Genomic DNA, 14,904 nt, shown 5'->3' with positions numbered 1-14,904 from the left:
GCAGCCTGTTCCAATGCCTGAGCACCCTCTGGGGCAGGAATTGTTCCTCAGCTCCACCTAAACCTGCCCTGGTGCTGCTTGAGGCCGTTTCCTCTTGTCCCATCCCTTGTTCCTTGGGAGCAGAGCCCAGCCCCTCCTGGCTCCATCCTCCTGTCAGGCAGTTGTAGGGAGCAATCAGGTCCCCCCTGAGCCTTCTCCTCTCTAGACTGAAGCCCCCAGGTCCCTCAGCCGTTCCCATCACACTTGTGCATTAGCTCAGAATGGTAGTTCAGAAGGTTTGGAGTTGTCTGGACTCAGTCTTTGTTTCTCTTTTAATGAAATGACCATTGTCTCACCTCCCATGGACCTCAGTGGGGTTCTCTTTCACAGTGTGAACTGGGGGCTTCACTGCTCAACCCATGGTAGGGCAGAGAGGACCCAAACACCCTCTTCCACCTCCTTGGAGAATGCATTGTCTTCCCAGGAGCTTCCCGCTTGCTTCTGCGGGGACAGGGAGATAATTCTGGGCTTATTTGTGGTGGATTTAAAAAAGCAAACTCCAAACTGTGTGAAACAACTCTGGGGGACAATAACTTGCACCAGATGTCATGATTGGTCAATGTCCAACTAACGAGAGCCTTCAGAAATAATAAACACGGACATGTGCTTGCTTGTAAGACAAACGGCATTCAGATACTATTTTTCTTGTAATTCCCTTCCCCGATACACTACCTTATGTTTTACCCTCAAGTGATATCCCATTCATCCCTTGTAAAACTCTGAGAAACAAACCACAACTGATGGAGAAATCTAGCAATCGCAAAATTCCACACCATACATGCATCACACTGAACATGCACATGAAAAGCAGAAGTGAATACCCTGACTTCACACCCATTAACTCTAAATGCCAAAAGGCATGAGAAAAACCCTCATGTTTCAACGGGTGCCTATCCCAGAAGCATTCACTTCCCTGCTACCCAGTTCCCCACTTTTCCTGATATAAACAGGTTTTGCATCAGACGCTCAGCTTCCCCCACAACCTCCTGAAAATCCCATGCCCTTCAGGTCACCCAAGGAGAGCACAGTTTAAAGCTGAAAGCAACACGTCTCCCAGCCTCAGAAATTCCTGGCTTTTTGGAACACCACAAAGAAGTAAAACCTCTGCAGCTTCCTCCCTGCTTACCTCCACCCTTATCACAACAAGGGAGTCACAGCAAGGTGAAGGGACAACCAATAGCTCAGGGTGAGTGCTTGTGCAAGAAACTCTCTCTGTGCAACACCTCCCTGAGCCTGAACCCATCCCTCAGGATCTCCATCTACATCTAGTATAGAAAAAGTACACTTCAGGCTGCTGAGATACAAAGATTCAGGCTACTGAGATCCCAAGTCTGCCTTTATAGCCAAGAAAGTACAGTGGCAGGAGGAGCAAAACTCAAAGCAGGATAAATGTCTGGAGCAGGAGATACTCCCTTAGGAAATGGCAGTGAGACAGTGACAGGCAAGGGAGTGACACTGCGGGAATGACTTGCTTTAAGCTGTTGTTTTGGTTTTTTCAACGCAACCACAAGCCTGTTCATGTCAGGCACAGACCTCCCTCTCTCCCTGATTTCCAGGAATCAGGCACCCACAGTTGGCAATTAGAGCAGCGGAGGAGCTGCGGCTGCCTGGTCTCAGTGTGTCTGAGGTTCTCGGTCCCTTCTTTTGCAAGAGAAACAGCCATTAACCTTCAACTTTTCTGTGTTCCTCACTGCCATGGCATTGAGCAGAGGCATTTTAGGGTGACCAGATCTGTTTACACCAACATTTACAACATATCTCCCTACAAATCTTGCTGTTTGGTGGAAAAGCAATGTGCCAGCCTGCCACTTACTGCTTGTGTCACTCCTACTTATGTGGGTGCCCTCTAATCATCTCCCTCAATACTTTTGCTACCTCAGGATTGAGCTTAGGAAAGCAACTGAACTTTAACTCCCTGAATCTGTTCTGGGGCCCCCAAAACCTCCTCCTGAAGCTCAGAGAGAAACCCTATGCCAGCCTCAAATGAGTGAGAATTTTCTGTGACTGCGTCCTGTGGTTTCAGCTGGTTTTGCAATTAAGTTTGTGTCCCAGTTTCGTTCTGAATTTCAGCTGATGCCATGCTCAGCTCAGATAAATCAGAACCTTAAAATGAAACTCAACCCCATATGAGCCTCTCCTCTCAACTAACTGTTACCCTGTGCCTTTTTGTTTTGGTTATTCTCTTCCCCACCTCATTTCTAGTTCAGTCAAACTCTCCTCTAGTCACTGCTCTTTCCCTCATAGCACAAGTGATCAAAGCTTCCAGGGCATTTGGAGGTGTCTGCTAGCTTTTCCCTCCCGATCCACATTCATCAGTGGTTTTGCTTTCAGCCCTCTTGCATTTACACAGAAGCAATACAAAAGCAAGGAGCTCTGTTCTCCAGGAATGAGTATGTGCTGCCAGGCTCCCTGCAGCCTCTGAATACGGGGCTCAGCATCCACCAAGAAGCCAACTTGCGTGCACACACAGATGACTGCTGTCTGTGCATTAGAAGGAGGCTTAGCTGATATGGTGGTTTCTTGTTTTGCTACTAGTCCAGAGCAGGAAAAAGTAGGAAAGAGAAACAAGCATTAAAATGAAGAGGAGTGGTCAAGTGATTCACACTCAAGAAGAGTGAATCAAGGAGTCAGATCTTTCCAGGAGTCTGAAGCTGAGAGTCGAAACAATTGAATCTAAAGCTGAGAAACAAGAGGTCACAAAAAAGAAGCCGCTTGTGTGTGCGGAGGTTTTGTAGATGCAGTTGTGGACCTTTGTTTTCACAGTCAAACGTGTTGCCTCCATCTGTGTAAATAAGCAGCAGAGAAAGTTAACATTACAGCAAAAATACAGAAGAGGGAAAGAGTTGAGCAGATTTTGGCTACGCAGCAAAGAAACTTGATGGGATTAGGGCTGCAACTCACTTGTGCCATTTTCCGATCCAGATGAAGAAAAAGAATGAATGCCCAACAGAAGGGGAAAGGGGAAAGACCTTTAGAGGACTGTACCAGCAACATAGCCTGTGGGAACTCCATCTGATTTTAATGCAGTGGGAAGCATGCCCAGCACTCTAAATAATGCTCTGATTGTATGTAATGTTACACAGAGCCCTGGTTCGATGGGGTCCTGATCTACACAGCTGGAGGGAAAACTCATCAGGAGTCACACACTAGGCAGTAAATAAATAAATAAACTTCAGAGCCATGCAGGTATTTATAGGGGTTTTGTTTTTATTGTTTAGGTACATTAAAAAATGCCAAACCCAACTAATATCAGCCAATAAGGTCCCAACTAGTGACTTCTATGTATTGCTTCTTCATAAGTATGTTTATTTCCCACCAGTCTTATCCTTTGTCTTGCTCAATATCCTCCAGAACTTCCTTCTTTCCCCCATAACCTTTATAGAAGTTCCCTTATAGCTGGTTTCATGTGCATCTTATCTGCCAGAGAGGACACTGAAGTTCTGTATTCTGGTAAAAAGGCCCAGCCTAAAACATTAAATGTAAAAATGAAAGGAAAGGCTTAAAGCATGAAATGTATAATTAAAAAGTTTGCTTGAATAGGGTCAGAATCAGAAGTGTTGCGTTAATTAATGAATGAATTAATTAATTGTTACTGTGATTTTTGAAGACATTTAAAAATAAAACCACATCATCAAATTCTGGGAACTGTGAAAGTATCTCAGGATCTGCTGAGACTGCAGAGAAAGGGAGCTCCACTGCACGTCCTGCATGCTGGGCACCCTAGTCAGGATACCTGCTGGGTGCCACTGCAGATCCTTGCTATCCTGTATTTCCCTGAAGTGGAAACTGGGTTTGAGGGAGCTGTGGGAGAGCTCTGAGCAGCAACAACCCACAGGAACTGCTGAGGGCTGGGCCAGGCACCTCACCTGATGGAGTTTGGCCAAAGGGATGAATAAGAAAATAATCACGTTACAACTGCTCTTTCAACTGGAACTTTTAAGGAAACATTAAAGGCTGAGAGAGCTGGGCTGGGTCAGCCTGGACAAGAGAAGGCTCCTGAAGGGGAGACCTGAGAGCAGCTCCAGTGCCTGAAGGGGCTGCAGGAAAGCTGGAGAGGGGCTTGGGACAAGGGCCTGTAGGGACAGGCCAAGGGGAATGGCTTTAACCTGCCAGAGGGGAGACTGAGATGAGCTCTTAGGCAGAAGCTCTTCCCTGTGAGGGTGCTGAGGCGCTGGCACAGGGTGCCCAGAGAAGCTGTGGCTGCCCCATCCCTGGCAGTGTTCAAGGCCAGGTTGGACACAGGGGCTTGGAGCAAGCTGCTCTAGTGGAAGGTGTCCCTGCCTGTGGCAGGGGTTGGAGCTGGAGGAGCTTTAACTCTGACTCTATGTTGAAGTGAGGTTTTTTGCTATTCAGTATCAACAACATGGAACAGAACCACAGAATCACAGAATGGTTTGTGCTAAAAGGGACCTTCAAAGCCCATCTAGTCCAGGTTCCCTGCAATGAGTAAGGCCATCTTCAACTAGATCAGGTTGCTCAGAACCACATCCAGCCTGGATTTGAATGTCTCCAGGGATGGTGCATTCACCACCTCTCTGGGCAACCTGTGCCAGTGTTTTACCACCCTCTTTGTACAAAATGACTTTCTTATTCAAAAAGTGTCAGGTAATGAGTCACAGAGCAAACAAAATGTGATTTATGTGTGATTTATGTGACTCACCTTGTACAGGTAGGAATATAAAAGGTGTAAATAATGTATTATTGTTGTCAATCCCACTGGCATATTATTAAGAGTAATCAAGAATCCTCAGATTCTTCTGTCACACCGCTGTACAATAAATTTGTCTGTAGAAAACAGAGAAGGCTCATGGAGTACATGCTACCACGATCTAAAGTCGCCTTCAGGTTGTCACCTCTGTTCACATCTGTTTAACGTGTACCAAAAAATAAAAAATAAAACCCCAAAACCCCTCATTTTCAGTGAAAAACCAAAGGCCACTTTTAAAAAACTGGAAGTCAAAGCAAGATGAGATGTTTCACACCACACAGCTTGAACTGCCAGTGTGAGCACATACAGAGCCAGCCACGTGCTCAACTCTCTTTATCCCTCTTAGCTGTGTGAACTACTCAAAACTGGAGGGCACATGTCACTTAAGAGTGACATGCAAATCCTTACTGCTTTGTCTGCCAGGAAATCTGTGTAAACCAATGTGGAGTTCAGGTTCATTATATTGACATTTTTACCAACAAGTAAATGAAAAGGTTACCTTGTTGACATACCAGATGTTCTGCAAACTGCTTTTCAAACCATGGCTTCCATACATCTCTGTAAATAAATAAATTAGACACTTACAAATGGTGTGTGAATCAATATATGGTAAATCACCCATTTGTATACACACAGCAAAAACTACTGTGTGTAAACCCCATATTTCACACAATGTCAAAACCTCCTTTTTCACCCAGTACTTTTCATTTTCCTGAAAATAGCTGTCATCTATGTAAATGTTTTCCCCCAAGACCAACTGTTCTTCATAGTAAGAGCATTACAGGGAAACCTGGGTGCCTGAGTTAGCACATGGTGTTATCAATGGGAGTTAAGCACCCAAGCTAACACACCATGACACGTACGTAAGGGTTTCAGTTTATGTACCTAAAAGAGTAGATCTGCTCCAGTTTAGATTTAGCCTCAAGGTATTTTCACCTCCTCCTTCTTCATTTTTTTCCCCTTTGATTCATCTCTAATAACAAAAATAAGCCATTTGTCCAATGAGATACTTCAGACAGTTGTCCTTTTGTGGTGATGCAAATCGAGACTAACCTTGCAATTATAGTCTCTATGAAGCACACATGGTCCAGGATGAAATCACAAGGGTTGATAAAGTGACTTTTTCATGGTGTTGCACCCTCTCAGCCTCAGGACCAAACAAAATGGAGCTGAGTCCAGCTTAGTTTACAAAGCCCTTCAGGTACCTCAGCTCTATTCCTGCAGGGGAGAAAATGGTGTTTGGTCCTTGTTCATCAAGGTCTCTCACTGCAACCATTATTTCTCCCAAGGCCCCTGCAGTGCCAGTGATTTCTTGCCATGCCCAGTTTCCAATGTATGAATTTATTCTGGTGTAAATCAGGGCAAACCAGATTAATTTCCTAAATCTCCAGTTGCAGAGAAATGAGATTTCCTGGAATGATGGTGATGCCTTCTGCCAGCTGCCCCATCTCCTAATCAAAGAAATGTCATAACAAATCAGTTTTTCTGTAGTACCTTATATACATTCAACATACAGCTGCAGAATGGTTTCAATACACTCCAAAAGGCTCCTCCAAACTGGAAGAAGCCTTGATCAATTCAGACCCTTCTCAACCAGCTGTGAAACAGGACTGAGTCCTTCCCACTTTATAATTCTTCACTGAGTACTCATACTGAAATTGTTTCATAACCACATGAATTTGGAGTTTTCATTTCACTCTTGGAAGAAATGTAGAGCCTGGCACAGTGACAAGTATAACAGTGTGTAAAAGCACAATTAACTTATGCTCCCACCCCATTTTTTTACATTTCTAAGGAAGCTCTGAGATTTCAGAGTGATTGTTTTCACTTCAGAGCCAGCAGTGCACGATCCCTTCACTTCATCAGCAATGCCCTACAAAACCAGCATAACCCCCTGTGCCACTGCTGGTGGACAGGTTACAGCACATTCTGCATCTTCCCCCAGCAACAGGCTTTCTAACAGAGGGAAGCAGTAATTAAAAAGGCCAAGTGGAGATACACAGAGTGATAACAGGCACTGTCTTCCCTAAGTTTTTTTCCTAGGACAACCAACTTCACAGAATCCCAGAGGTTTGGGTTGGGAGGGACCAGTTCCAACCCCTGCCACGGGCAGGGACCCCTTCCACTAGAGCAGCTTGCTCCAAGCCCCTGTGTCCAACCTGGCCTTGAACACTGCCAGGGATGGGGCAGCGACAGCTTCTCTGGGCACCCTGTGCCAGCACCTCAGCACCCTCACAGGGAAGAGCTTCTGCAGAAGGTTTAATCTAAATCTACCCTCTTTGAGTTTAAAACCAATCCCCCTTGTCCTATCACTACATCCGCTTGTGAAAGCTTGATACTTTTCATTTCATAACTTGAATTTGTTTACATATAAACAAGTAACACCTTAGAGACTAAAGTTCAAACAAAGTTTTTCAACGTGATTGTTAGAATATGCCAAAGGATGCTGAAGTTGTCTGTTTGACAAGAGATCTTGAACTCTCAACTCATCTTGGTCAAAGAAAGATGGCTAAAAAGCAAACGGTTTCAGATACTTTATGCCAAGTTCCTAACACCGCAAATGCTTATGAACTTTTCTATCTACCTGCTTTACAGAGACAGCTTGGGTGAGCAAAGTTAATGGTAAAAATGTTCAGAATAGTGTCCTTTCTGTCTGCCTATGATTTGCTGCGGGGCAGAGACAGGGGCATGTGAAAGAGCTGGCTATTGAACCAAGAAACTTTTTATTACCTTGAGGATGCTGAATGAACCAGGATGAGGTTGCCCACGTTGAACATGAATGCTGTATCAAACCACTGCTTTGAGCTTGGTCCCCTGACAGCTCCAGTTTACCATCACTTGCTTCCCTGAGAGGGTAACACTACACAGAGTATCTCACTTGCATTTTATCTTCTTCCTGATGAGAGCAGACACTCAAAACTGTGTTGATCTTCCAATATACCAAGGCAACTATTTTCATTGTATTGACTTTTCTTCCTGTAGATTTCTCACTAGCAACCAGTGCAAACACAGATCAGAGGAGCTTTCAGATTTAATTACTCTGTGCTCTAATAATCTCAAGTCAAAAAAACCCTCCAGAGTTCATCTGTCTTAAATTGTCTTAAACTTTGTTTTAGATATCCATCAGGCTTGCCACTTCTAAGGGAAAATAGTTTAAAAACAGTACTAAGCAGACTGTCACTGCAGAACCACCATCACTTCGATCATAGATGGCACAGGACACCAGCCAGGTATCATATTTCCAGCAGCATTCAATAGCCTGACATATGCTTTTCCTATAACACCAACACCATAAAGACATTCTGCCAGACACAATCATCTGTATATAGCCTGGCAATTCAGAAGCTAACCTAACTAAGCACATGGTCTGAAGAGCCTGGCTGTTAAAACAGGAACGGCCAGCTGCAGCAATGGATAAAATTGCATCTAAAAGCAGAACAAAACACAACCACACTGAGCCTTTGCTAGTTCTCTTTCACAAGCCTGTGCCCAGATTTGTGCAGGGTCTTAAAACTCTTTTTAAATAAATAGATAACTAAATAAAAGCATTATGCCACCCCTGATACTTGCAAGAGTTGCAAATTAAAAGCAACACATGCCTCTATTCATGGGAAAGGCAAAGGAGACTGGGTAGGTTTTATACTGTGAGGCTTTGCTCTTTGGATTCTGATTATTTTTTTAAAACCTTGATTGTTCATTTTTAATGGAGTTCTAATGAAACACCCTTAAGCCCTGCAGTGGCTTGCATTGATGGTTAGCAAGCCAAATACCAGTATGTCTTGTTTCACATGTAGCATTAGAGATAAGAGAGGGTAAGATCATGCCCTGGTTTTACAAGGCAGTAAGAGGCACTTAGGGGCCATACAGTCTCCTGCTTGGCTGCCTAAAGCCTACTCTGGTCATTAAATAATGTGAAAGGCTTATAATAACAGCTGGTGACTAATATATTCCCTTTGTACGAATGTTTTATATTTGTCACTATAACCACTGCAGAGAGACAGCTCTGCTCTCCTAAAGGCTCAGTCTGGCCCTGAATGTTTTTTATGTACTCAAAACTGCAACCTTACCAGCTCCCACTTGCCAAATACTGTCACGCACACAAACACTATCACTATCATATCTATCACATAACAGTAGACTTTACAACCGATGGTAAGTATAAGCAAAAAGATCATAGCCACAGCATCCTTAGGATACCAAGGTAAGGTAAAATGTGTTAAGCAGGAAAAAAGGGTGCAAAAAGTGTTAAAGAAGTTCTTTTCTTCAATTACTTTGAACCATGTTTTCCAAGAGAATTTTTCCTGTCTGGTAAAGGCAAATAACCCTACAGTTCTGTGTGAAGTGGCAAAGAAAAATAAGTAGTGCATTGGGCGTTGAGATGCACCTGAGATGCACCACAATTACTGAAGCTCTGATATGAAAGTCACAACTGAGATCTGCTAGATACCGGCTCTGCTTTCCACACACATGGGTCCATTTTTACTGTATTTCATAGTTTCAGGAGGTAGCAAGGAAATTGCACATGAGAATCACACAAACCAAACACGTCCTCCTGCTGATTCAGTGCCAGTGCCCTCTGATTAAAGAAATAACTTAGCATTCTTGGATATCCTGGCACATCTGTGCGTGATCCCAGGCAAGCGACAAGTTATTTCACTGAATCACTTCTCCAGATGAGTTTGTGACTTACACAATGAAGTAAAACCTCACAGTGAGTGTGAACCTGGACTTGACTCTGAGTTCCTGAAGAGGTACCAGCAGCCTCCTTGTTCTACAGAAAAGTTAGCTGATCGTCTTCCACTTTCTGTGGCCATTTATTTCTTTTTTGTTGGCCTATTTCCAGAAAGGTCCAAGCATTAGCCTTGCTTCCATCACTTTAACTGCCTCTCCCCATTTACACGGAGGATCAACAGATGAATATACGTTCTGCAAGCGAGACTGGCTTTTCTTTCTTTGGGAATGGATGGGCAGATACCTTTTTCCATTGGATGCAAACATGTGCACCTTACTGCAGAGAGCACCTATGACAGGATAAACCCACAGCTCAGCAATTTGGCCAATGCTGCATGAGACAAAACCAACCCATGCAGAAGTACAAAACACACTGTCCTATGTCATTTCAATTACATCTGTGTTTTCCTCAGACTTTCTGCTTTTCTGTTAATAGAATTTTACAAAGGGTTTCACATTATAAACCCTTAGAAAGTCAGAAAGTCCAAGCAACCAGATGATGATACCTTTCTTATACTTGTATGGGTAACGTTAGGACCAAACAATATCACAGCCATTACCCTGAGTGAAGCCACACACTGTTTTTGGTAGTGTCTTAAAGAGTTTATACAGAGAGGGAAAAAAAAGCAAGACTGATGCCTACAGCTGGACAAAGTGCTATAGTAAAGATTTCACCAAAATCTCATTTCTGATCAATCAAAATATTCCTCAGCTCTGTCCTAGCTTCTCCAAAATGCAGTGATTTAAAATGCCCATCTCAAACAGTAAAAACTGTTCAAAAACATTTAAATGGTTATTTGCAAATTTTTCAAAAGAAAGATCTTCATTTTTTGTTAAAAATTTGAAACTTATTTCAACTTTTGTGGGGTTTTATTTAAAGCTTAAAGCAAATTAAATTTAAAAAAAACCCCCGACAATTAAATGAACAAAAATGAAATGAAATGAAACTTGGACCCAAGAAGGAGCCTGACAGCTTCTCAGTTCACACTTTTCAGAGACAGATTGTTTTGAACACACTCAAAAGCTCTTTACAAATATTTTTGCTTCGTGTTTCCAGAATTGTCAGAAAACAAAAATAGTCCATTATTCACATAGCTTTGCCAGAAAGCTCCATAACTGCAAAGGACACAGGCTCATGTGGCCTCCAACAGCTGTATTCCATCTAATTCTCCTAGTTCAGCTTTGGATTCCTATTGGTTTGGCAATGATGAAGGTTCAGAGTATCTTGTGGATAACATTAGGCACAAAAACATAGGTAGAATTTAGGCTGCCTAGAAACAGCCCTGAATTCATGGACATTTTCCATCTCCTGCTGATCTTCCAGGAATGGTACCACTCTAACCTACTTCATTCTCTCCTTTGCCTATGACTGTGTTCAAATGGCACACTCAGGTTCTGCAAATGGCATTGAAATGCATGTATGTGTCACAATGGTGCCAAGGAACAAGGCAGGACAGGCACCAGGTAAAAAGCAAGAGAAGAGCCAAGGAAAGAGAAACCAGGAGCTGTAAGTCAACTGAATTCTCAGAAAGGGGGTTGATGAGATGGACAAAAGGAGATGTGATTCATAGGAAACTCACATGTGACCCAGTGTTCTCTGCCATGTTTGGGCATGGATAAGCACTCACAGAGGCATCACCAGGAGGAAGCTCTGCTAGATGTGTGTGGTCACCTCTTCCCTGGAATCCATCAAGGACTGAAAGATGAACTCAACACGAGTCTGCAAAATTTGTGCTTTCTCAAAAGCCTTTTATAATGTTACATTTGTAAATTCAAGCTCAGCTGTGAAGCTTTCATTTGTGACTTCTATTAAATATCCATTATCATCGTTCAGTACCAAACCATAAGCTCCTTTGGGATAATGACTATTCTAGCAATGAATGCCAAATCATGCTCTGCCCAAGGAGCTGAATATCGAGATGTATAACAAGAGAGAGATGGAGACAAACAAGAAATAAGAGATCTGTGTGACAACTATGACACGCAATAGTCTCAGCACATCATGTTCCCTGGCATTGCCAGCCCCTATTTCAGTATCATGGCAGAGGGAAGCTTTACCCTTTTGGTCCAAAAATAACCTATATTTTGAATGTTTTGTTATAAATTTGGTTTGATCAGTCACACAATCTCTGGAATTAGAATAAACATAGGTTATCTTAACATACAAATAACTCCTTGGATATTTAGCTTCTAGCTGGTTTTCCCAAACAGTTCTATAATCTACAGATGTACTAATATTTAATTGCATGTTTTAAATGAGCTGTGCATACATGCCATGCTTTAGCACATTAGAAAAACACATTTTCTGGGTAGATAAGACGTTTTTATGACACAGGACTTTACTACTTGTTGTGGACATGATGTAAATATTCCTGGTGTGTCAGTTTACAGGGATCAGGTCTGTATTGCACCTACTGCATTAAGAAGCAAAGATCTTTCTTATATGGAAATAGGTTGAATTAAAGAAATCGACAACCATAAATGTCACTGTCAAAAAATGCTTTCTAAGAAGATCATCCAGCTCAAATTAAACTTGGTTGAAATACTCCAAATAACATCAGTAGAGGCAAGTCCTAAGTACAGCAGGGATGGCTCGTTACATGGATGTGTTGGCATATTTGAGTTTACATGGCAGAACTGTAATCTTTGAATTCTTTGAGACATTCATATGCAAGGTCCAGTTAAAGTCAAGGCTCCATCTCTATCTGAATTACTACTAGAAATCAGTGTGACTTGGTCTGTGTTCCCATACACAGGAAGGACTGGTAGACTTGGTCAGAGGAAGAGGTAAGTATGATCTATGCACCCCTTTTCTCTTCCAAGTAAAGACTGGAATTACAGGGAAGGAAATGAGGCAAGCCTCAGCTCAGCTTGCTGGCAAGAGCATCTTAGGCTGTGTGGGGTAGGAGACGGGAAGGCGAAAATGCCTCCTGAGGTTAAACAGCCACCAGCAAATTACTGGCCTCCCTCAAACTGGAAGGAGCAGGGGGGAGCATGATTCCCAGGGATACCAAAATTCCTGCTCAAATTAGCCAAAGCATGATGTAGCTTAGATGCTACCACTGCAGTGTGTGATACCTGTGGGCATGACCTGGTGCAGAGAAATGCAAAGACAGGTTGAGTTTTAAAACTTAGGTCTAAAAGACAGATACAGCTCTGAAACCCTCCATCTGGCACCATGGAGAGGGGGCTATTTTTAATACAGGCAGGACAGTGCCTCACACCCATAGTGGAGCCTCTCTATTACCATCCCCATTATGAGACATTTTTGTTTAATTCTGCACAACCTGTAGCTCAGGACATGAAGCCATTTTTCTCCAAGTACCTTGTTCAAATGTGGCTTGAATCACGGCAAATTAGTGTTTACTAACACCCGAGTTTGGTGGCTGAAATAAGCTGCCTGTTGCATTGAATCAGACCTCGTTTAAGCAGGCTTCAATAACCTACGTATCTGCTGGTGCTAAGGGACCTACCAGCACAATGACCTAAATGCAGTGCTAGCAGTGTTATAGGACCAGCGTTGCCCAAAGCAGGCTAGAAAAGGATTGCCTGACCCCTGCTTCCCTGGGGACCTCCAAGGAAATGAGATGTATCTCATGAGCTTCTCAGCCAGCAGAAATTAGAACAAAAATAAATAAAATCGTTGGTGGTCTCAGCTGTGTTTCTTGTGGGCAGTCACTCATGTTGCAAAAGCTTTCCCTGTGATGGGCACGAACTGCTCTCCCTTGCTAAAGCTCTTAGTTAAGAAGTCAGAAGTGAAACAACAACAGAGAGTAAAGGTCAGGATGACAAAAGCATTCAGATGCTTTGCCCCAAATGGATAGTTCAGAAGTCTTCCACCAGAAGTGGAAGTTCAGAAACTTCCACCAGAACTAATAGGAATGTTGGTCTCTAAGAGGAATCACCTGACTCACATTTAATCACTACAGTGATAGTCAAAATGTGGCTATCCTGGGTTTTCCTACAAAGGAAGAAGATACAGGCACATCCAGAAGTCAGATCAGAGCTTTTGGGGGACACTCAGCTCCGCTGAAGGTCCCCACCTTATGCATCAACCAGAAATAAAGATCAGCCCAATGCCAAAACCTCAGAAAACTGCCCAATCTGAGAGGACCTGAGTCTTGGCCCACGTGGCCTCCCTTTGGATGAATGCTGACCCTTCTCACCTCACCCTCATCACTAAAATAAAAGCATCTCATACTCCCTCTGGGGAAGCATCTCTCCAGTGATGTAGGTGGACCCTTTGCTTATATATGAAGCTTTGAGCTTCTGAAACTGAGCTCTTTTCTTTGCTCTGCATGGTCTGGGCAGCATGAATGAGCCTCACAGCTGCTGCCAGGTTGGATACTGAGATCTTGAATTCTGCATTGAGACCTTGAGTTTTGAATCAAGCATTAGTGAATTATCATGGTTATCAGTAGGTAGCAGCCTGAAAGACGTACACACTCTACCTAGCTGCTGCAAAATTCACGCAGAAGTGTCTAAAGCCATGTGAAAAGCAGTTCTAAAACAGCACATTTTCATAGAATCATAGAATCATTTTAAAAGAAACTAGATGAAAAAGATATGCAGTGATTCTCAAACACAAATCTTAGTTCTCTAATCAGAACACAGGTCACTGAGTGCCTCCCACAAACAAGACACTGGTGACTATTCAAACCTTATAGGCACCTTCTTCCTATATAAGGCAAACCTTCTATTACAAATATTTTCATTGCTAGTAAGTTCAGTGCAAATATGTGTTTCTCAGTAAAATTTTTATGTATAAATTGTATTTCTAATCTTATTTTCATTAATTAGCATATAGCTTTGTTTATTGAACTGGGATTGTTAAAACAATAATTGTAGCAAATGTATTTTCTCCATGTTTAGACTTGTACTCTGAGGCCCATGTCTATCTAAGAATAGATCCTAGATATTCATCTCATTACAGAGATACCCTCATAACCTTAATTTTAAGGGGCTCCTGGTAACCAGAAACTTGCTCCCTCATGGGGAGCTGGCAGAAGGGTCTCATGAAAAACATTGTGAAGTGGTACATACCTGGTGGGAAGAAAGTGGTGTTTTGTGTGTGATGGGTCAGCCCTTTCAGTCAGTCACTGCTGCAGCTTTTCTCACCACATGCATGATTCTAGGTCTTAATTCTGTGCGTGTCCTGCAGAAATAACGTAGGTGGCAAACCTTCAGGCATGCAAACTTACAAATGGGCTCTGTCAGGCAGAATGTCAGAGGACATATTTTGGAGGTTACAAAGAAACAGAAAACAGAATCAAATGAAATGTAACCAGCCTGATTATACAAGACAAAACTGGCAATATGGAGGTTTACTGAAATGAAATTAATATTTCTAAGAAAGTATCTGGGTTTAGTGGGAATTATTTTCTTAGGTGGTATTTCTATGCTCAGAAAATGTCAAAGGTTTTAAA

The 14,904-nt window shown here is 42.7% G+C and overlaps 1 long non-coding RNA gene across 1 annotated transcript; it reads right to left on the bottom strand.

Moving 5' to 3' along the window:
* Positions 1-302: 302 nt before the first annotated feature.
* LOC130610215 (uncharacterized) lies at positions 303-14,624 on the bottom strand. The gene is made up of 4 exons (XR_008974998.1): positions 14,522-14,624; positions 5,801-5,965; positions 5,247-5,305; positions 303-480 (listed from the first exon to the last, which is right to left on the bottom strand). It is a non-coding gene; the product is annotated as an uncharacterized LOC130610215 (long non-coding RNA).
* Positions 14,625-14,904: the final 280 nt, after the last annotated feature.

Source organism: Pezoporus wallicus, unplaced genomic scaffold (assembly GCF_028554395.1).
Source record: "Pezoporus wallicus isolate ANWC-B61680 ecotype Strahan unplaced genomic scaffold, APGP_CSIRO_Pwel_v1 contig_8170, whole genome shotgun sequence".
Lineage (NCBI taxonomy): Eukaryota > Metazoa > Chordata > Aves > Psittaciformes > Psittacidae > Pezoporus > Pezoporus wallicus.
This window is presented reverse-complemented; position numbering and strand designations above follow the sequence as displayed.